Source organism: Chiloscyllium plagiosum, chromosome 3 (genome assembly GCF_004010195.1).
Source record: "Chiloscyllium plagiosum isolate BGI_BamShark_2017 chromosome 3, ASM401019v2, whole genome shotgun sequence".
Classification (NCBI taxonomy): domain Eukaryota; kingdom Metazoa; phylum Chordata; class Chondrichthyes; order Orectolobiformes; family Hemiscylliidae; genus Chiloscyllium; species Chiloscyllium plagiosum.
Window position 1 is genome coordinate 44,987,055 of NC_057712.1, and position 23,668 is coordinate 45,010,722.

Genomic DNA, 23,668 nt, shown 5'->3' on the forward strand with positions numbered 1-23,668 from the left:
CGCCCTGTGGCCCAACATTTCAACTCCCCCTCCCACTCTGCCGAGGACATGGAGGTCCTGGGCCTCCTTCGCCGCCGCTCCCTCACCACCCGACGCCTGGAGGAAGAACGCCTCATCTTCCGCCTCGGAACACTTCAACCCCAGGGCATCAATGTGGACTTCAACAGCTTCCTCATTTCTCCTTCCCCCACCTCATCCTAGTTTAAATCTTCTAGCTCTGCACTGTCCCCTTGACTTGTCCGACCTGCCTAGCTCCTTTTCCACCTATCCACTCCACCCTCTCCTCCCTGACCTATCACCTTCATCTCCTCCCCACTCACCTATTGTACTCTATGCTACTTTCTCCCCACCCCCACCCTCCTCTAGCTTATCTCTCCATGCTTCAGGCTCTCTGCCTTTATTCCTGATGAAGGACTTTTGCCCGAAACGTCGATTTTGCTGCTCGTCGGATGCTGCCTGAAGTTGCTGTGCTCTTCCAGCACCACCGATCCAGAATGTATTTTAAAGCAGACAGATTTGGCCAATATGTGATCTTTGGCTGCTAAATGGCAAATAGTGTTTGTGTCAGCCAATGATCATCTCCAGTAAGAAGGTGTTTACTGACCTCCCATTAGTTGTTCAATTGTCAAATTGTCCAGTAGCAATTCGAAGCGTTCAACATAAATGAAACTGGACTTGATGTATAAAATTTAATAGCTCACAGAGCAGCTTAGATACTGGACATTCTGTGACTAGGGACTCAGTCTTGAGCTCATTATTCCTCAGAGCCTTACCAGAATTTGCAAAGTAAACGTTAAAAATGTGATGGGGGGAGCTATCTACTTAACTGGATGTGTGAATTTGAAGCTCAACACCATCCAAGATGAAGAAACCCATTTATTGGGCCCACAGACACCTAAAGTCATTCACAGAAATTGCTGGAAAAGCTCAACAGGTCTGGCATCTCAACCATTTCTGAGGAAAGGTCACTCGATCAGAAACATTAACTCTGATTTCTCTCCACAGATGCTGCCGGACCTGCTGAGCTTTTCCAGCAATTTATGTTCCAGCAATTTCTGTTTTTGTTTCTAATTTACGGCATTCGCAGTTCTTTCATTTTTTTATCTTGATTATTCAATTCCACTTTACCAACTCACCTTGACTGATGTGTTGCATCATGTGTTACAATATGCAGTGCAATCACTCTTAAGATTTCTTTGACGACACATCTTAAAAGTATGACCTCTACCACATAGAGCAGTAAGCTGAAGGGAACAGAACTGCCTCTTAAGTTTTCCAAGACACCTACCAACTTGACTTCAAGATACAAAATTGTTCTTTCTTAGACCCAGTGACAAAGTCCTGGAGCTTGCTAATGACATAGTGGGAATCACTTCGCACACATTGCAGCTGATTATGAAGGCGACTCGCCCCTACTTTTATAGGATATTTAGAGATGGAAAACAAATGTTTGTCTTGGCACTGAGAGCCACATCCCACAGTTGAATTTTGAAATAACCTATAGGATTCACTTTTTTCATCTTCCTATGTTGTCTGTGCTAGTGATGAAGGTAGATAGAATGGTACAGACTTATCCTCTTGTTTGTTTTATATGTAGCCTATTACACCCATCTCTAGTGAGATTCTGAACTGTTGGAGATAAAGAGTTACAACTTATCAAGCACAGCACTGGTTTGGAATAAGTTTTGCAATCTTAAGTACAATATTTAATGAGCTTGTGTCACATTACAAAATTTTTTACCATTTTGGTAAACTTGTGAATCTCCCAAGGAATGTTTTATGGCAGGAATGCTTCATGATGGATCATGAGATCTGTTTGATAGAATCTGGTACATTTCTTTGCTCAGCATTTACTTTATTATTCTGTGAAATGCTTTGGGACATTTCCTGTATCAAAATTGCCACACTAAGTTGTTTTTCTACTACTGCTAAAAAGTCACCTTTTTCCTAATTTTGACTTTGTTCCCCAGTCTGTCTTTTTGTCTTCCACTTATTTGTTTTACTATCTCCTGGTTTTGCATAATTTTTTCTTCAGTGCATAAAGTTTGTTTCCTTATTTTATTGCTGTGAAACTTCTTTATTGGATACTTTTTCAGCTTTTATGTATTGTCTTATGGAGATGCTGCTCCACATTCCCCCTCCTCACCAGCCCAACTTTTTCTTGAAATAAAAACAAATTACTGCGGATGCTGGAATCTGAAACCAAAAGAGAAAATGCTGGAAAATCTCAGCAGATCTGGCAGCATCTGTAAGGAGAGAGTAATTTTGACAAAGGGTCAGTTAGACTCAAAACGTCAACTCTTTTCTCTCCTTACAGATGCTGCCAGACTTGCTGAGATTTTCCAGCATTTTCTCTTTTGGTTTCAATTTTTTATTAAGCTGTTTTGTGCACTGCCCTTTTACTGCCATTTGTCACCTGCTTCAAGCTCTTGTTAGCTGTTGTGTAGAAATTGTCTAATCTCTCTCTGGCACATGAGAGGCGAAGACCCTAATGCCAAAGAGCTGGATGTGCACTATCTTATCTCATTTATCTAAGCAAAATGTATTTTGCTTTACTTTGTAGACTATTTCAGAAATCGGGAGGTCTGCATTTACATCAGCACTGAAATGATAATCTCATGTTGTCACATCTTCCTTCTGATCAATCTTTATAAATTACCAGATCATTAAATTGAACCCAGGACAAAATATGCTAGATGGTATATATAACAAAACGCAGCCCTTGCTCCCTTCCACTTTCTGAAAATCCTTTCTTCATTGAAGTAGCAACTTTATACATTAAAAAATCAAGGTAAATCATACTTAAACTAATTGATCCTACGGATAACCTCATTATAGAAGTGTCTACACACCTGCTTTACTGGTTACACCTCCCCGTGAACCCTCCAACCACAAAGGATGAACTCGGATTTCACCAGTTTCCTCATTTCCCCTCCCCCCAGCCTGTCTTCCCTAGATGCTGCCTGACCTGCTGCGCTTTTCCAGCAACACATTTCCATCTCTGGTTACACCTATAGGTGTGTTGTGAAACGTGTCATATGTTGAGCTGTTTTAACACCATTAATTTTGTTTTATCTCCGGAGCAGACCTAGAGAAACTGGCACTGCTTCACAAAATTTTCTATCTTAAAAGTTTTCTTTTAACGATGGTCCCTTTCAAAGCTTAAAAAAGTGTTTTCCTTTTATTGCATTTTAAAATGTTCATTTATGGGATAAGGAGACATCGCTGGCCAGACCAGTATTTACTGCCCATCCTGAATTGCCCAGAGGGCAGTTTAAGAGTAAATCACATTGCTGTGGGACTGGGGTCACATTTAGGCCAGGTAAGGATGGCATTTTCTTTTGATGAACCAGATAGGTTTTTCCAGCAGTCATCAATGGATTCATGGTCATCATAAGGTTTTTAATTCCAGATTTTTATTGAATTCAAATTCCACCATCTGGTGTGGTGGGATTTGAGCTCAGTATGTTACCTGAGTCACTGAATTAATATTCTAGTCATTAGGTCATCACCTCCCCGTGATATTTTTGTTGAAATACATTTTCAAAGCTCCCTGACAAAAATATATATTTTGGAAAATTCCAGCCTTTTTGTTTAACACACTTCTATCTGTCCTGGCTCTAATAGAAATTCATAGAAGATAGAACGTTACAGTGCAGTACAGGCCCTTCGGTCCTCTATGTTGCGCCGACCTGTGAAATTAATCTGATGCCCACCTAACCTGCACCGTTCCATTATTATCTATATATTTATCCAATGCCCATTTAAATGCCCTTAATTTTGGCGAGTCTACTACTGTTGCAGGCAGGCTATTCCATGCCCCTATTACTCTGAGTAAAGATGATATCCGTTCTAAATCTATGTTCCCTCATGTTAGCCTTCACCATCTGAGGAAAACGATTCTCACTGTCCACCCTATCTATCCCTCTGGCTATCTTATACATTTCGTTTAAGTCACCTCTCAACCATCTCCTGTCCAATGAAAACAGTCTCAGTTCCCTCAACTTTTCCTCGTAAGACCTTCCTTCCATACCAGTCAACATCCTAGTAAATCTCCACTGAACTTTTTCCAAAGCTTCCACATCCTTACGATAATGCAGTGACCAGAACTGTACACAGTACTCCAGGTGTGGCATTGCAAGTGTCTTGTATAGCTGAAGCATGACCTTGTGGCTCCGAAACTAAATCCCCCTACCAATAAACACTAACACACCATATGCCCTCTTAACAACCCTATCAACCTGGGTGACAACTTTAAGGGATTTATGCACCTGGACACCAAGATCTCTCTGTTCATCTACACTGCTAAGAATTTTACTATTAGCCCAGTACTCTGCATTCCTGTTACTTCTTCCGAAGTGAACTACCTCACACCTTTCTGCATTAAAGTCCATTTGCCACTTCTCAGCCCAGCTCTATATTTTATCTATGTCCCTCTGTAACCAGCAACATCCTTCGGCACTATCCACAATCTGCCTACCTTAGTCTCATCCACAAATTTACTAATCCATCCTTCTACACCCACATTCAGATCATGTATAAAAATGACTAACAGCTGTGGCCCCAAAACAGATCCTTGTAGCACACCACTGGTAACTGAGCCCCAGGTTGAACATTTCCCATCAATCACCACCCTCTTCTTTCAGCGAGCCAATTTCTGATCCAAACCGCTCAATCACCTTTGCTAATGCTCTTTTGGGGGGGGGGGTTTAAACCAATGCAGCAAGGAGTTGGGAACCTGAAGTGTAGTTCCAGTGTAAAGGAGGTTGAGGGTAGTAAGCTTATGACTAGGTTTATAAGGTCACAAGAAGGCACCGACAATCAGGATGTTGGTTTGAAATGTATATACTTCAATGCCAGGAGCATCTGGAATAAGGTGGGTGATCTTGCAGCATGGGTTGGTACCTGGGATTTCAGTGTTATTGCCATTTCAGTGACAAGGCTAGAGGAGGAACAGGAATGGTTGTTGTAGATTTCAGGATTTAGATATTTCAGTAAGAACAAAAATGATGGTAAAAGGGCGGGGGGATCGGTGTGGCATTGTTAATCAAGGGTAGTATTACAGCAGCTGAGATAACATTTGAGGACTCATCCACTGAGGTTATTTGGGCTGAGGTTAGAAACAGGAAAGGAGAGTTCACTCTGTTGGGAGTTTTCTAAAGGCCTTCAAACTGTTCCAGGCATGTAGAGGAAAAGATAGCAAAGATGATTCTCGATAGGAGCGAGAGTATCAGGATAGTTGTTATGGGGAACTTCCAGCTTCCCCAATCTTAACTGGGAAGACTAAACTTCAAGTAGTTTAGATGGTCAGTTTTTGTTCAATGTGTCCAGGAGGGTTTTCTAACACAGTATGTAGACAGGCCAACAAGGGACGATGCAATATTGGATTTGGTACTGGGGAATGAATCTAGCCAGGTGTTAGATTTGGAGGTTGGCGAGCACTTTGGCGATAGTGACCACAGTTTGGTTATGTTTACAATAGCAATGGGCAGGGAAAAGTATATACTGCAATGAAAGAGCTAAAATTGGGAGAAAAAATAATAATGCGATTCGGCAAGATTTAGGATGCATAGGATGGGAAAGGAAACTGCAGGGAGTGGGCACACTTGAAATGTGGAGCTTAGTAGTTGAGAGAGGGAGCCATGGTTTACTAAATAAGTTGAAGCTATTGTCAAGAGGAAGAAGAAGGCTTATGTGAGTATGAGGCGTGAAGGCTCAATTAGGGGGCTTGAGAGTTATAAGTTAACCAAAAAAGATCTAAAGAGAGGCTGTGAAGAGCCAGGAGGGGACATGAGAAGTTGTTGGTGGATAGGATCAAGGAAAACCCTAAAGCCTTTTATAGGTATGTCAGGAATAAAAGAATGACTAGAGTAAGATTAGGGCCAATCAAGGATAGCTGTGGGAACTTGTGTGTGGAATTTGACGACATAGGGGAAGCACTTAATGAATATTTTTCATCAGTATTCACATTGGAAAAGGGCAATGTTAGTGAGAATATGGCGATACAGACTACAAAGTTAGATGGGATTGTAGTTGACAAAGAGGAGGCTTTCGCAGTTTTGGAAGATCTGAAAATAGGCAAGACTCCTGAGCTGGATGGAATTTATCCTCTGATTCTCTGGGAAGCCAGGGACATTTGGCTTTGATCTTTATGTCATCGTTGTCGACAGGAGTAGTGCCAGAATACTAGAGGATAGCAAATGTTGTTCTCCTGTTTAAGAAGGGGAGTCTGGACAACCCTGGTAATTATAAGCCAGTAAGTCTTTCTTCGGTTGTGGGTAAGGTGTTGGAAAAGGTTATAAGACATACGATTTATAATCATCATGCTGCAGAACTTTAACATAATGCCTAAATTAGATTTTTTGTCATACGACAAAATTTTGTCTAATTCCTGAGCTTGAAGACTACACTTGATCTTATCCTCCACATCCCCACTGGAGGTCAGCCAATACAGTAGGATTACCTATCTATTCACATATACACTTTTATGCAGGTTTGTGGGGTCTGTTTTATTTTTCAGTTTACTGGTTTGGTGACCATTGCCAGTAAGACCAGTGTTGCAGCATGAAAATGTACAATTGTGGGATAAATGTTGCAATTTCCAGTTATGATTCATAAATGTCCTATATAGAGTATTAATATCACTTGAGTACAAAGTTATGAACTCAAAATATTCCAGTTGTCAAAAATTAACAAAAAAATTGCAAATGCTGGAAATGTGAAGGGGAGCAGAAAAAAGTGCTGGGAAAATCCAGGAGGATTAAATAATATTTGTGGAGAGAAGCAGATGTAGCGTTTCAGGTTGATGGCCTTTCATTGTTGACTGAGTCTCAAAAGATTCAACTTGGCCCACGTTAGATTTCAATTCACAATTTCTTTTTGGTATTAGTCATCTTTGACTCCAAAGATTGAACATAGAAGTTGGATGATGTAAAATAATTTTAAATAGTGCTTATGAATCATGTCTTGAATAATAAATACCTGGGAATCATTATAAAGCGATTAGCTAATTGAAGTGATTTATGTGTCAGGCACCATTAAACTTAAGTTTGATAGTTCTAATCGTCAGAATTATAAAATTGCAGAGCCGTTTAACAATCAGCTCCAGATACTTTTTCGATTTTAATTTGATCTTGTTCCATTAAATTATTCTGTACAAGAGAAAAATTAATTATGATGTCTGTACAGTCTATTTCACTAATCTAATGTTTATTTCTCTGTGCAAGATTTCTAGCCTATCACTGTAAGCTTGTGTTTGAGCTGAAGAGGGACATTTTCTAAAAAAATGAAAGTAATAGCTATTCTTTAATTATGTAGTTATTTTTCAGTGAATCATTAGTTTGAAACCTGAATTAAAGTAGACTTTATGATTTGTTGCAGCTGCATTGATCGTTTTGTTTATTAATAAAATAATTTTTCTTGGAAACATGGATTAGAAATGAGAACTTAATTAGCATTTTTGCTTTTGAAATGTTGTTCAAACTTTAATATACTGTTGTTGAAAGCTGCATCTGTTAAGTGTTCAGAAGTGAAACACCTCTGTCTAAGATTAAGCTACAGCAAGGCATGTCCATACTATGGTAATGCTAACTAGGAAGAGCGCACATTTATTTGCTGATTTTGCACAAGGAACTTTAGTATTTCATTAGACCAATCATTGATTACTTCAAGGTTCAATTAGCAGACTATAATCTAAATTGAAGTCTAAAATGCCTGGTTGGTCATCACTTGAAAAGTTAAGTCATTTTCTTCACAGGTGCCACCTTAGCCTCTGAGATTTTTCAGGTGGCAAGCCACACTCTAAGAGTTTGAGGAGGGAAGGAGTCCTTGAGTTAATGTATTCCCAGACACCCCTTTTTGAATCTAGATTTTCGGTCTGGCACATGAATTCTGCATTTCTTAAATCCACGTTCAGGAATTTGAAGTCCAGAATCTGAAGTGTGTGAGTAACAGGGTGTTGATCGACAGTAATTGCTCTGTGGTAGGGCTTGTTAAATTAGGATAGTAATAAAGCAACATGGTGGCGGCACGGTGGCACAGTGGTTAGCACTGCTGCCTCACAGCGCCAGAGACCCGGGTTCAATTCCCGCCTCAGGCGACTGACTGTGTGGAGTTTGCACAATCTCCCCGTGTCTGCATAGGTTTCCTCCGGGTGCTCCGGTTTCCTCCCACAGTCCAACAATGTGCAGTTTAGGTGAATTGGCCATGCTAACTTGCCTGTAGTGTTAGGTGAATGTAGGGGAATGGGTCTGGGTGGATTGTGCTTCGGCGGGTCGGTGTGGACTTGTTGGGCCGAAGGACCTGTTTCCACACTGTAAGTAATCTAATCTAATCTAATTTAAACATGATAATTCAATATGTAAGGGGAGGTCATACCTAACCCATTAGAATTCTTTGAGGTAACAAGCAAGTTAATCAGGTAGTGGATGTGATCGAGGAGAAAGTGAGGACTGCAGATGCTGGAGATCAGAGCTGAAAATGTGTTGCTTTTCCAGCAACACATTTTCAGTGGATGTGATCGATTTGGATTTCCAGAAGGCCTCTGATAAGGGGCTGCATAGGAGGCTGCTCGGTAAGGTAACCCCTGTGTTGGGGGCAAGGATACAAACATGGATTGAGGATTGGCTGACTGGCAGAAGATGGAGAGTGGGGATAAAGGGGTCTTTTTCCGGATTGCATTTTGTGACCAGTGGAGTTCTGCAGTGGTTAGTGTTGGGACCACATCTATTTATGTTATACATTAACAATCTGGATGAAGGAAATGAGAGTGTTATTGCTGAGTTGGCAAATGACACAAATATAGGTGAAGGAGGCAGAAAGACTGTTGAAGACTTGGATAGGCTGATAGAGTAGGCACAGAAGTGGCAGATAGAATACAGTGTGGAAATGTGTGAGATTATGCACTTTGGTAGGAAAAATAGAGGTGTAGACTATTTTCTAAGTGGGGAAAGGCTTCGGAAACCTGAAGCACAAAGGAACTTGGAAGTCTTTGTTTGGATTCTCTTAAGGTTAACATGCAGACAGATGGCAGATAGGCAAATGCAATGTTAGCATTCATTTTGAAGGCTAGATTGCAAGAACAAGAATGTAGGACTGAGGCTATATAAGGTCAGACATCATTTGGAATATTGTAGGGGAATGGGGCTGGGTGGATTGTGCTTCGGCGGGTCAGTGTGGACTTGTTGGGCCGAAGGACCTGTTTCCACACTGTAAGTAATCTAATCTAATCTAATTTAAACATGATAAGCGACCCGCCGAAGCACAATTTTTGGGCTCTGTATCTCAGGAATGATGTCTTGGAGGTGTCCAAAGGACATTTACAAGAGTGATCCCAAGGATGAAGGGCTTATTATATGCAAAGTGGTTTAGGACAGAGTTTAAAAGAATAAAACTTAAAGACTATTAAGGGGCATGGAGAAGATATTTCCATTAGCAGGAGAGACTTAGACCCAAAGGAAGAGGGACAACTCTCGACCCTGATATGAGATCTATGGCTAAGTTAAGGTTATGACCCATGGTTTGGTGAGCTTTGCTGTACAGTCCAGTCATTACTATTTATAATTGCAAGCACTGTTTAGACATTCAAAGGTTTTTTAAATTTGATTTTATTACCAGTTCCAATCCAAAAATTTTGCTTTGCTTGGAAACAGCACAAAGTTCACTAACAAAACCAGACATTGCTCGAAAAACTCAGCAGGTCTGGCAGCATCTGTAGAGAGAAAGCAGAGTTAATGTTTCTGGTCCAGTGACCCATCAAAAGATTCATTAGGTTGTTTCTGGGGTGAGAAACTGAGAGGCTAAGAAATTCACGTCCTCATTTAACATTCTGAAGGGACTTGATAGGATAGATTTTGACAGGATGTTTGCACCTTGGATGGTGAATCTAGAACACATGCATACAGATAAAAGGTAAAGACAAAATAGTATTGAAACATTCATGTCTGGCAGCATTTCTGGAGAGAGACACAAATGAATCCGAAGAGTCATATTTTACTCAACCCTAGCTCTGTTTTTGGCTCTGCAGAAGCTGCCCAGACCTGAGTGTCCAGCAATTTTTAGTTCACATCTCCAGCATCTGCAGTATTTTGTACTTATCTTGGAATAAAAGAGTGATTGTTTAGGACTGAGATGAGTGATTTATTTATGCGGGATTATAAAGTTTTGGAACTTTCCCCAATAATTTACATATTCAATGTGAGTTAATAGACTTTTTTGATCTCTTAGAGTCATAGAGATGTACAGCATGGAAACAGACCCTTCTTGAAATTAAAAAATATGAGGATAGGAAGTAATTGAAGAATTTAGGTCATTATTATATTCTGTAGCAGAGCAGGCTTCCTGGTCTATATGATCTACTATGTTTTTTTTGTTGCTGCATATTACTATACAGTTTTTCTGATTTAAATTCCTATATCCAGGTTTATTAGAAACCAAATGCAGACTGGGTGACTGCTTTGTGGAACATTTCCAGTCTGTGCACAAGCATTACCCTGACCTTCCAGTAGCTGGTCATTTTAACACAGCGTTCTGCTCGCATACCCACATGTTGGTCCTTGGCCTGCTGCAGCGTTCCAGTGAAACACCCTGTTGTTCCCCATTACCAATGGAGAATAGAAATTTGACTTGAAATAAAGCTGTTCTATGTTCATACCTTTGTCCCTCTCACCTTTGTATGCTCCTTCGCCTAAATGCTACTCTTGGCTGAATCCTGTGGTCTTATAGGGGAGTGGGAATGGGCACTTGATTTCTTTCAAACAAACTTTCTACAGTGCTTGTCGCTATTGTTCCTAATTTGAACTGTTGACTGATATGTGGACCTTAATATTTTTTGGAACTGGCTTCAATTAAACAAAATTTAAAACTTAAATTATGCTTTATTAGCTTGTTTAAATATAATAATGTTATTTCTGGGTTGTAACAAAATGAGGTAGTATGGTAGCGTATTGTTTATACTACTGTATTAGTGGTTAAGAGACGCAGCTTCAAATGCCATCACATTTAAATTCAGTTTTTGAAATAAATCTGGAATTTAAAAACTAGTATGGGTAATGGTGCCCTTAAAACTACCAAATTGTAAAATGTTCTTTTGGAGAAGGAAATCTCCCAGCTTTACCTGCTTTCACGTGTATGACTCCACATCCAAGAAAATATTTTCGACTTTTAACTGTCTTCTGAAATGATCTAAACAACTACATTCAAGTAAATGATTTATCACCTCACTACTGAAAACAACAAATGGTGGAGATCACCGTGAGTCAGGCAGCACCCATGTAGACAGAGCAAGCTAGTCTTTTGAGTTCATCATAGCTGAAGTGAAGTATGGAGGGGACAGCATCTATCTATAGTTTGGAGGGGTGATGGGATGGGGGTTAGTGGGCATAGGGTGCTGGTGCAAAAAAGATGTTAGTAATTTACCTTTCATGATTGGAACGTGAGAATGGCAGAACGATAGTGTGTCTCCTGCCAGACTTGAAAGGATGGTAAGAGGGGTGGGGAGACGAGGACGTGATAACAAGCTAAAATAAATGGTTCACAATTGAAAGGCATTAAACTCAGTATTAAGTCCAGAAAGCTGTAAAGTGCCTAGCCTGAAGCTGAGATGTTGTTCCTCCAGTTTGTGCTGTGTTTCACTGGAACGCTGCAGCAGGCCAAGGACCGACATGTGGGTATGCGAGCAGAACGCTGTGTTAAAATGACCAGCTACTGGAAGGTCAGGGTAATGCTTGTGCACAGACTGGAAATGTTCCACAAAGCAGTCACCCAGTCTGCATTTGGTTTCTCCAGTGTAGAGTAGACCACATTGGGTACAGTGAATACAGTACAACAAGATTGAAGGAGGCACAGGTGAAATATTGTTTCATCTGGAAAGACTATTTAGGCCTTTGGAATGTGAGCAGGGAGGAGGTGAAGGAGCAGGTGTTGCACTCTGGTGTCCTGGAGGGAACATTCCCTGTGAAATGCTGAAAGGGGAAGTGAGAGGAAGATGTGTCTGGTGGTGGCATTCTGCTGGAGTTTGTCTGAAATGGGGGAGAATGATCCTTTGAATGCAGAATTAATGCTGGTCTAGTTTGACATATTTGCATCCTATGAATAAGGAAAGAAAAGTCTCCTGGACTGAGCAAATAGTCACACTTTTGTGGTTTTACTTTCTTTTAAGCTATCCTTTTTTGCTTTCTTAGATTTGATTTTTGACCTTTGGATTTTACACTTTGTTTTTTCATATCTTTATAATCTCATCTTAAACAATTAGGCTTTTGACACCAAACCTGCTATCACTATCACAATATCTATTGATTTAATTTCCACATTTGGTGTCCTCCAGATATATATTTCCCTCTTAGTGTTTGATTATAATGGAAATTAAACTGGGGGTAAACATTCAATGCACTGACACTCTCCTTTCAAATTGCTTGTCAAAGAAGGATTATTGGTAATGTCCAACAGTAACAAGCACCTATTCAACTTCATCAGTTTGTAAAAAATATTGAGGGGTTCAGAATAAAAATATAACACCTCAAACAAAAAACAAAACCATTGCTCCTTGTGGATTGTGAGAATGTGAGGTACAGTGCTGACAGCTGTCCTGGTCCTGATTTTGCTGTGGTAATCATGATACAATTTTCAGTGTTTGCCACCATTATTCTCTTCATGTTAACAACAACCTCTAGAATTTGCGCATGTGCAAAGTAACATGGAAAACTGAAAGTTTGTCAGTGATAGTCAACATGGCTTTGTGTGTGGGAAATCAGGTCTCACAAACTTGATTGAGTTTTTTGAAGAAGTAACAAAGAGGATTGATGAGGGCAGAGTGGTAGATGTGATCTAAAAGGATTTCAGTAAGGCGTTCGACAAGGTTCTCCATGGGAGACTGATTAGCAAGGTGAGATCTCATGGAATACAGGGAGAACTAGCCATTTGGATACAGAACTGGCTCAAAGGTAGAAGACAGAGGGTGGTGGTGGAGGGTTGTTTTTCAGTTGAAACTTTATTGCTGGAGCAGCACAGCAGGTCAGGCAGCATCCAGGGAACAGGAGATTCGACGTTTCGGGCACAGGCCCTTCTTCAGGAATCAGACTGTTTTTCAGACTGGAGGCCTGTGACCAGTGGAGTGCCACAAGGATCAGTGCTGAGTTCTCTACTTTTTGTCATTTACATAAATAATTTGGATGCGAGCATAAGAGGTACAGTTAGTAAGTTTGCAGATGACACCAAAATTGGAGGTGTAGTGGACAGTGAAGAGGGTTACCTCCGATTACAACAGGATCTGGACCAGATGGGCCAATGGGCTGAGAAGTGGCAAATAGAGTTTAATTCAGATAAATGTAGCTGTACAGGACATTGGTTAGGCCACTGTTGGAATATTGCATGAAATTCTGGTCTCCTTCCTATTGGAAAGATGTTGTGAAACTTGAAAGGCTTCAGAAAATATTTACAAGGATGTTGCCAGGGTTGGAGGATTGAGCTACAGGGAGAGGCTGAACAGGTTGGGGCTGTTTTCCCTGGAGTGTCGGAGGCTGAGGGATGACCTTATAGAGGTTTACAAAATTATGAGGGGCATGGATAGGGTAAATAGGCAAAGTTTTTTCCCTGGGGTCGAGGAGTCCAGAACTAGAGGGCATAGGTTTAGGGTGAGAGGGGAGAGATACAAAAGAGACCTAAGGGGTAACTTTTTCACGCAGAGGGTGGTACATGTATGGAATGAGCTGCCAGTGGAAGTGGTGGAGGCTGGTACAATTGCAACAGTTAAGAGGCACTTGGATGGGTTTATGAATAGGAAGGATATGGGCCGGGTGCTGGCAGGTGGGACTAGATTGAGTTGGGATATCTGGTTGGCATGAACGGGTTGGACCGAAGGGTCTGTTTCCGTGCTGTACATCTCTATGATTCCATTCTTCTGCAGAGCTGTTAACATTCTCCAGACTTCAGTCAATGGAAATTGATTAAATTGGCTAGAACTTGGACTTCTAACCCTGTTAGTTTACACTTCAAGGACTGTTATAGCAAGACTGTATATTTGATGAAATAGTAGCTTCACAATTGCTGGCAGACATTCTAACTGGCCTTGAAAATTCTTAAAACCTATTAAAAATATGGAATTTATTAAGTTATTATCTTTGTCTCCTGTCCTATCCAATCATTTATTCTCCATCTGAAAATATGAACGTGAATTATATTTACTTGGCACTGCTTTAAATAGCTGTCCAGAAAAGGAAAATAAATACCAGAGAGGTCTTTGTTGGGTAGCTTTCTTAGCAATCAATAATTACCCTTGCTTTGCCACTGACTACAAAATTTCAGCAAAACATTTCTGAGGTGAGAACAATTGATTGGAAACTTGTTAACGGTATCCATTTAAAAGCTAGGGAAGGAGCAGATCAAATCCAGGAATAAATTTATGACTTGTGAAAGTAATAGAAATAGGCTTGAGTATTCTTTTTGGAATAACTTTATAAATATTGAAGAACTTTTAAGCTTAGGAACTGAATAGACTATGCTGACACTGGAGCCAAGTTGTATTGTGGCTGATCAGTACCTAAACTCCATTTTCTCACCCTTTGATTCTAATTCTGTGACGTCTTTAACCGAATAAAATAAAATTGTTAATCTTAGAGATTTGAATATTTCAATTCCAGATTTCCACAGCACATTGTGTCAAAAAAGTGCATTCTGATTTCACTGCCAAGCTCTAATATCAAGGTTGTGCTCTCTTGTTCCGGGCTTCTTCACTGGAGGAAATCACTTCTCAGTCAAATATTTTCCCCATTTATCTATTGATGTCTCACTATAATAAAGGTAAATTTGTATTATACCCTCTCCTAGACAAGAATATCATTTTTGAGACATTGCAAGAGCAACTAGTTCTTCAGTGAAGGTTTGATAAGGGCTTTGTTGAACTAAATTAATTAGGCATGTCCTAATCTTCAGAGATCCATGTATATGTTGCTTGGCTTAATTGTACCTGAGAAGAGATTCCATAAAGAGCCTCAATTGACAACTGTACAATCTCTTGGTATCTTCTTTCCTTTTGTCTGAGGTACTAGTGCCTGTAGTGGTTAGTAGCTGAAGGTGGAAGCCATCAGATCTTGGAAGTTTTGTCTATTTAAGTCATGCCATTTTCTATGTTTTTTGATGTACCCATTCTTCTCCCAGTATTTATTTTTCATTTACTGTTGGTATTGTGTACTTCCTGTCTTGTGACGAAGGGTGCAAAATATTCAATTAGCACTGTTTTAGAAGGGAAAAAAGTCATCTTCAAAAAAAATTGACTGTTTTCAGAGCATAAATGTTCCAATCAGACAGCGTTTAAACCACTAAAAGCTTTTTGATAATATTCCCTGTATTATGGAAGCAGGAACTATGAAACTTAGATTAAAACTTGTTCATGTATAATAAAATTGATGAAGGCAAGGAAATCTGAAAGGGCTAGAATTTCTCATGCATTTGTGCTGAGAGGGATATTTAATGAACAACTCAGCTGAGCATTCCCAACTCTAAAATTCAAATAGCTGCTAATTTTGCTTTGTTCAGGGCAGATGGCAGCACGATCTCAAATATCTCATCCACATTTCCTGACATAAAGCACCTATGATGACCTGAGGTAAGTGCAGGTAAGTTGACCATGAGAAAACTAGAGCTACAATCTTCTTTCTTTTATCAAGCAGTCTATGAAACCTATGGAGGAAATTTAAGATGACCCTTCCCATGATTTTGAAAGCTGATTGGAGACAGATGTTCGTAGATTAAGGGAGAGCTGGAAAATAGGAAGCCTTCAGAAATGAGATAACAAGAATCCAGAGAAAGTATATTCTTGTCAGGGTGAAAGGGAAGGCTGGTAGGTATAGGGAATGCTGGGTGACTAAAGAAATTGAGGGTTTGGTTAAGAAAAAGAAGGAAGCATATGTCAGGTATAGACAGGATAGATCGAGTGAATCCTTAGAAGAGTATAAAGGAAGTAGGAGTATACTTGAGAAGGAAGTCAGGAGGGCAAAAAGGGGACATGAGATAGCTTTGGCAAATAGAGTTAAGGAGAATCCAAAGGGTTTTTACAAATATATTAAGGACAAAAAGGTAACTAAGGAGAGAATAGGCCCCCTCAAAGATCTGCAAGGCGGCCTTTGTGTGGAGCCACAGTAAATGGGGGAGGTATTAAATGAATATTTTGCACCAGTATTTACTGTGGAAAAGCATATGGAAAATATAGACTGTAGGGAAATAGATGGTGACATCTTCCAAAATGTCCAGATTACAGAGGAGGAAGTGCTGGCTGTCTTGAAATGGATAAAAGTGAAGAAATCCCCAGGATCTGATCAGGTGTACCTGAGAACTCTGTGGGAAGCGAGGGAAGTGATTGCTGGGCCTCTTGCTGAGATATTTGTATCATCGATAGTCACAGGTGAGGTGCCGGAAGACTGGAGGTTGGCAAACATGGTGCCACTGTTAAGATGGGTGGTAAAGACAAGCCAGGGAACTATAGACTGGTGAGCCTAACCTCAGTGGTGGGCAAGTTGTTGGAGGGAATCCTGAGGGACAGGGCGTACATGTATTTGAAAAGGCAAGGACTGATTCGGGATAGTCAACATGGCTTTGTACGTGGGAAATCATGTCTCACAAACTTGATTGAGTTTTTTGAAGAAGTAACAAAGAAGATTGATGAGGGCAGAGCAGTAGATGTGATCTATATGGACTTCAGTAAGGCGTTCGACAAGGTTCCCCATGGGAGACTGATTAGCAAGGATAGCTCTCACGGAATACAGGGAGAACTAGCCATTTGGATACAGAACTGGCTCAAAGGTAGACGACAGAGGGTGGTGGTGGAGGGTTGTTTTTCAAACTGGATGCCTGTGACTAGTGGAGTGCCACAAGGATCAGTGCTGGGTCCTCTACTTTTTGTCATTTACATAAATGATTTGGATGAGAGCATAAGAGGTACAGTTAGTAAGTTTGCAGATGACACCAAAATTGGTGGTGTAGTGGACAGTGAAGAGGGTTACTGCTGGACCAGATGTACCAATGGGCTGAGGAGTGGCAGATGGAGTTTAATTCAGATAAATGCGAGGTGCTGCATTTTGGGAAAGCAAATCTTAGCAGGACTTATACACTTAATGGTAAGGTCCTAGGGAGTGTTGCTGAACTAAGAGACCTTGGAGTACAGGTTCATAGCTCCTTAAAAGTGGAATCGCAGGTAGATAGAATAGTGAAGAAGGTGTTTGGTATGCTTTTATTGGCCAGAGTATTGAGTACAGGAGTTGGGAGGTCATGTTGTAGCTGTACAGGACATTGGTTAGGCCACTGTTGGAATATTGCATGCAGTTCTGGTTTCCTTCCTATCGGAAAGATGTTGTGAAACTTGAAAGGGTTCAGAAAAGATTTACAAGGATGTTGCCAGGGTTGGAGGATCTGCACTACAGAGAGAGGCTGAACAGGCTGGGGCTGTTTTCCCTGGAGCGTGGGAGGCTGAGGGGTGACCTTATAGAGGTTTACAAAATTATGAGGGGCATGGATAGGATAAATAGGCAAAGTCTTTTCCCTGGGGGTCGGGGAGTCCAGAACTAGAGGGCATTGGTTTAGGGTGAGAGGGGAAAGATATAAAAGAGACCTAAGGGGCAACCTTTTCACGCAGAGGGTAGTATGTGTGTATAGAATGAGCTGCCAGAGGAAGTGGTGGAGGCTGGTACAATTGCAACATTTAAGAAGCATTTGGATGGGTATATGTATAGGAAGGGTTTGGAAGGATATGGGCCGGGTACTGGCAGGTGGGACATAATTGGGTTGGTCTGGTCGGCATGGAGGGATTGGACCGAAGGGTCTGTTTCCATGCTGTACATCTCCATGACTCTACGACTCTATGATTACTTTTTAAAATGATATTGAAGAGATTGATCCATACAAGAGGAGGCCCAAAGAGTTGAGCACCACTCCAGAAGGTCCTTTTTTTGTCAGCACTCTGCCCAGAGAGGCTGTCTAAGGAGCTGTTTATCCTTCATAGAAGAAAGTAATCAGTTGACTGAAGTACTCCAAGATGACCTGAAGCTTCAATCTACGTAATATAGATCCCTAAAAGTGGAAATGAAGATTACCATCTGCTTTTACGCCTTTTGGTTTCTTCTAGCATGAATAAAATGGCTGATTTGAGTCAAGATACACATTGGACAGGATATGGCAGCATTATGGTGCAGGAAATAAATCAAATGTTTCTAGGTATGTAGAACTTCTTTAAGAAGGGATGTAGGGAAAAGCCTGGGAACTATAGACCCGTGAGTCTGACTTCAGTGGATAAGCTGTTGGATGTGATTCTGAAAGATAAGATTTTTACACATTTGGAGAAGCAAGGAACGATAAGGGATAGCATAGTTTTGTGTGAGCAAAATCATATCTCTCAAACTAGTTTGAGTTTTTTAAGTCATCAAGAAGATTGAGGGCGGCGTGTTAGACTTTCTTTACTTGGACTTTAGTCAAGTCTTTCATTAGGTTTCATGTGGGATTCAGAGTGAACTTGCAAATTGGATACAAGATTGGCTTAATGGCTGGAGACAGAATGGTGGAGCGTTGTTCTTTGGAATAGAGGCCTGTTACCAGCGGTATTCTACATGGATCAGTGATAGGTCTACTTTCATGATTTATATAAATGATTTAGATGAGAATATAGGAGACATGATCAATTGGTTTGCGGATGACATCAAAATTGATGATATAGTGGTTAGTGCAGAAGGTTATCTAAGATTACAGAGAATTGATCAATTCGGTCAGTGAGCTGAGGAGTGGCAGGTGGAGTTTAATTTGGATAAATGCAAGGTATTGCACTTTGATAAAACAAACAGGGACAGGACATGTACAATTAGAGTAGGGCCTTAGGTAGTATTGTAGAACAGAACCGTCTCCGGGTTCAGGTACATAATTTTCGAAGTTTGCATCAACTGTAGACAGGGTGGATAAGAAAGCTGTTAGCATACTTGCCTTCCTTGCTTTTGAGTATAGAAGTTGGGATGTAATGTTGAGGTTGTCTAGGACATTGGTGAGGTCTCTTCTGGGGTACTGTGTGCAATTCTGGTTGGCCTGTTGTAGGAAGAATATGATTAAGTTGGAGAGAGTTCAGAAAAGATTTACCAAGATGTTACCAAGAATGGAGGGTTTGAATTATAAGGAGAGGCTGGATAGGTTGTGACTTTTTTCACTGGAATGTAGGAGGTTGAGGGTTGTCCTCATAGAAGTTTATAAAATCATTGGGGTATAGATAAATTGAATGGCAGATGTATTTTTCCTAGGATGGGGGATCTCAAGATTGGGGCATATTTTTAAGGTGAGAGGAAAAACATTTTGTAAAGAGATGAAGGGCAACATTTTTTACAGAGTGGTTTATGTGGAACAAACTTCCAGGGGAAGTGGTCGATGTAGGTACAGTTACAATGTTTAAAAGACATTTGAATAAGTATATGAATAAGAAATGGTTGGAGGGATATGGACCAAGCGCTAGCTGGCAGGCAAACTAGTTTAGTTTGGGATTATGATCAGCATGGACTGGTTGGATGGAAGAGTTGGTTTTCATGTTGTATGACTCTTTGACTCTCCGAATAAATTGGAACTATTGTTTTTGAATAAAAGGTGGAGTGGAGACATGATTCAAAATTAGATTTCTGGATAGATAGAAGGGGAAAAATGGGTCCCATTGCTGGAAGGATCAAGAATCCAAAGGCGTTCAAGATAATTTACAAAAGATGCAGGGATAACATGAGAATGGTTAAGGTCTGGAATGCACTGCTTGAATATCTGGTGGGGGCTGAATTAGTTGACACTTTCAGAAGAGAAGTGGATTGTTATCTGAAAAAATCTGAAAATGTGCATGACAATGGGGATATGATGGCAATAGTGCCACGAGGTGAATTGCTCCTTCAGAGAGCAGCACCAACACGATGGGTTCCCTTTGTGCTGCACCCATTCTACTTTTGCAATTAGTGTAATACAGCACTCTTTATGAAACAAATCAGATTTAATTGCTTTAGAAAGACTACTTAACAAAAAGTGATTGAACCACAAGTGGAGATATTAGGATAGATGACCATAAACTTGGTCAGCAAGGTAGGTTTTAAGGAGTGGCTTAAATGAATAAAGTAATAAAGAATGTAAGAAGGCAGAGAATGCAAGAAAATGTTGGTGTTGCCAACAATGTTTGAATAATTGAAATCTAGGAAGTTCAGGAGGGTAGAATTAGAATGAAGGTAGATCAGGTGGTTTGAAGACTGCAGGAAATTCGATGTGGATGGGCAAGACCAAGGAAGAATTTGAAAAGTGTAGCTTAACTGGGAACCAGTGAGTGATGTGGTGCAAATTTGGATATGATCAACAGTTTTATATTATCTCAATTATATTGAGGATTGAGTATGGAAGGGAAGGGTTAGGTGTCAGAAGATTTTGGAACAAACATGTTTGGAGATAAAAGTCATGCATGAAAATTTGAGCAACAGAAACTGAGGTTGAGTTGGAGTCAGGTGATGCAATAGCAGTGGAAATAGATAATCTTGATGTTGGGGAGAGGTGGTCAGATGCACATCTCTGGGTCAAATTTGATGTGCTTGCTAAAGATATTGTTCAGTCTCAGATGACAGAAAAAAATGAATTTGGTTATTGAGAGGAGTTTGCAACTAAATAGGAGACAATTGCTTTCGACTTTCAATTAGATGAAATTTATGCTCATCTGGTACTGGGCACTGACAAGAGTTTGAGGACAGATAGAGCAGTAATGATTGAGAGAGTTTGGAGTCCTCTATGTACATGTGAAAACTAACATTTTTTTAAAATCGTATTGGAGGAATAGTATTTGGATTGGAAATAAGCTGTCAAAAATAGAACCTCAGGAGAGGTAATGGTGTGTAAGGAGAAGACAGGCCATTGTGGTGATTCTCTAGTTACCAACAGATAAGAATGCAGTGAGATTTATGAGGTCCACCCAAATTGATGATTGTACAGGTGTAGGGGACAATGGTGTGTTTTGTCATGTCAATTATCAAAATTTTGTCCTCTGCTCAATATGGAATGAGAAGGATAACTGCAGATTTGGAGGAATACCAATAATTTTCTACTTGGCTGGTTATCTGGTTTGTTCATCGCAATCCACTAAACAACCTGACATCACAGTTCCCTTTGTGCACTATCCTACACTACACATCTTTCCCATGACTGGAGGTCTGAACCTTGTCATGCTGGGAGGAAAACTGCAAGAAGTACCTGTGCTGTGGCAGCCAGACCAAAGTGACGCAGCATTCATTGAAAAGTGGGGTTTTGACAACAAGAATTGTGGCAAGTGTTTTTATTGAATTCTCAATGGCAAGTCGAAGTCTACTCCTGGACAGATGCTAATCTTCTTGAATTCAAGGTTTTATAACAAAAATATTGAATTTTTAATGGAAAACCTCTATCTGTTATAGTTTTGAGGCAGATGGTTTTAATAGAGTGTTTCATAAAATACTGCACAGCAGACTTGCTCAAAGAATAAGAGACAGGAGTGTCACGGGCATGAAATTCATTGCATGACAGCAAATAGTGGTAGTGATTAATTCTAAGAATGGTGGAAAGCTAATAGTGGAGTTCCCCAGACTTTGGTTACCAGACCTTTCTGTCGAGGGTGGAATTTTTGAAATTTCTCGAAACTATAAAATAGAACCAAATTATAAACTGAGAATAGGATATAGAAAAACTTCAAAAGAACATTTGACTAGTTGATGGGATTAGTGGACAAGTAGCAGGTGTAATTTAGTGCAGAGAAATGTGAATTGACTCACTTTTGGTATTATGAAGTGAAGTGTATAAATACAAAGAGGTGCAAAGAGCAGTCGTAGAATAAATGGCTTTCTCTTTTTTTTTAGTTGGGGAATAGAGTACAAAAGCATGGAAGTTACCTTTAAGAACCTTTGTAAAGTTCTGGTTTGACCTTGTTACATCAGTTCAGGGAATTGCATTCTGAAGAACGTGGAAGTGTTTGAAAAGTTGCAGAAAAACAAAAATCATCAAAATGGCTTGGGGAAATGAGTTACTTCAGTTACATAATTAGATGAGAGAGGTTTGGGTGATTCTGCAGAGAAGGGGAGATTTGACAGAGGTATTCAAAATTCATGAAGTTTCTGGACTGAAATTGCTCGTGTCTGGAAGGATGAAGAACAAGAGGCACAAACAAATTGGCAAAAGAAGTTATGACAAGGAGATAACTTTTTGTGTCCTAAATGGTGAGGACCTGGAATGCACTGCTTGAGTGTATTGTCAGCAGGTATAGCTCAGGCATTCAAGCTACAATTGGATTAATATCTGAAAAGAAATAGTATGCAAATCTGGGGTGGATTAGATGAATTGTTCTTAAGTGAGCTAGTATATTCATGCTAGGCCAAATGATTTCTGTGCTGTACCCATGGAATTTTGAGACTACCTTAAAATTCCTCCGACCATCTTATTTGGGCTCTGGACAATCCTTTGTTGTTGATCTGGAGAGTTGAGGCATGACTTCTCAGTCCAACAGTCCTTATAACCATCTGTACCTGGACTAGGATTCTGAGATGGTGAACTGACTGACTGTAGCTGGCAAATTACCCAATAAAGCAAGAGCCCAAATTGAGTAATTGGAGAAGAGGCATAGGCTTAACCATCCTGCTGTAGTACTAGTTAAGCCAAATCTGTTGGCTGGCTGCTTGAAGGTGGGCTGACTCGGAATGTCCACACACTGTCAAGGAGTGGATGTGTGGGTGTTTTGGTTTCCCAGCAGACCCTCCTCGTACAGATCAAAAGACATGTGCTGCATCATTTGTTGCCCATTTTTAACTGCTCTTGAACTTTGAAGCTTGCTAAGCCATTTCAGAGGGCATTTAAGAGTCAAGTGCATTGCTGTATGCCTGGAGTCGTTTGTAAGTCAGACAAGGTGAGAACAGTTGATCTCCTTTCCGGAAAGATCATTAGTGAACATGTTGCATTTTTACAATAATTGATGATAATTGCCATGACCACTATTACTAAGGCCAGCTTTATATTCTGGATTTTATTAATTGAATTTCATTTCTGCAAACTGCTATGGTGGAATTCAAATCCTGAGGTAACTCAGCATTTTGTTTCTTCTTCTGAATCTTCAATGATTTAAAAGCAGAAATCAGTGTCTGTTCAGCTTTGCAATGTGAACAGATAGAGATGGACGGAAAAGAGCGAAGAAAAATCTAAAAACTCTTAATTCTTCACGCAATGATGTGTACTGACAGACAAGATAGCCATTATAAATATACTCAAATGTTGGGGAAGTACTCTAGGCAAAACAGAAAGGAATCTCTTGAGTACTTACAGAATAATACTTATCATGAAAATAATTTAAATGGATAAAAATAATTCAAAGAAAACTGATGGTTAGTGTCTGAATACTTAGAACATCTATGTTTGTTTCTTCATAGAAAAGAGTTTTATGAAATAAGGAGGTACAAAGTTTGTTGCCACATCTTGATGTTCAATTGCTATTGTTTTAATAAAATGTCAGTATTGTTGACTTCAGTTAAGTGCTGCTGGTATGGTTTTTCTATGGTTGTGTCTGTGTCATGAATATTCCATTGGCTTAACTGCCTTTTTTGGATTTTACTCGAGTCTCACCCTTCCTCAGAGTGTTTGTCATTCTTAGGGGCAGCCTGGGAAAGCAGTTGTATAAACCTGT

The 23,668-nt window shown here is 40.1% G+C and overlaps 1 protein-coding gene across 8 annotated transcripts in view; it reads left to right on the forward strand.

The window, feature by feature from the left end:
* phf3 (PHD finger protein 3) overlaps positions 1-23,668 on the forward strand; it is a 167,377-nt gene that overhangs the window by 91,959 nt on the left and 51,750 nt on the right. The window lies entirely within an intron of this gene.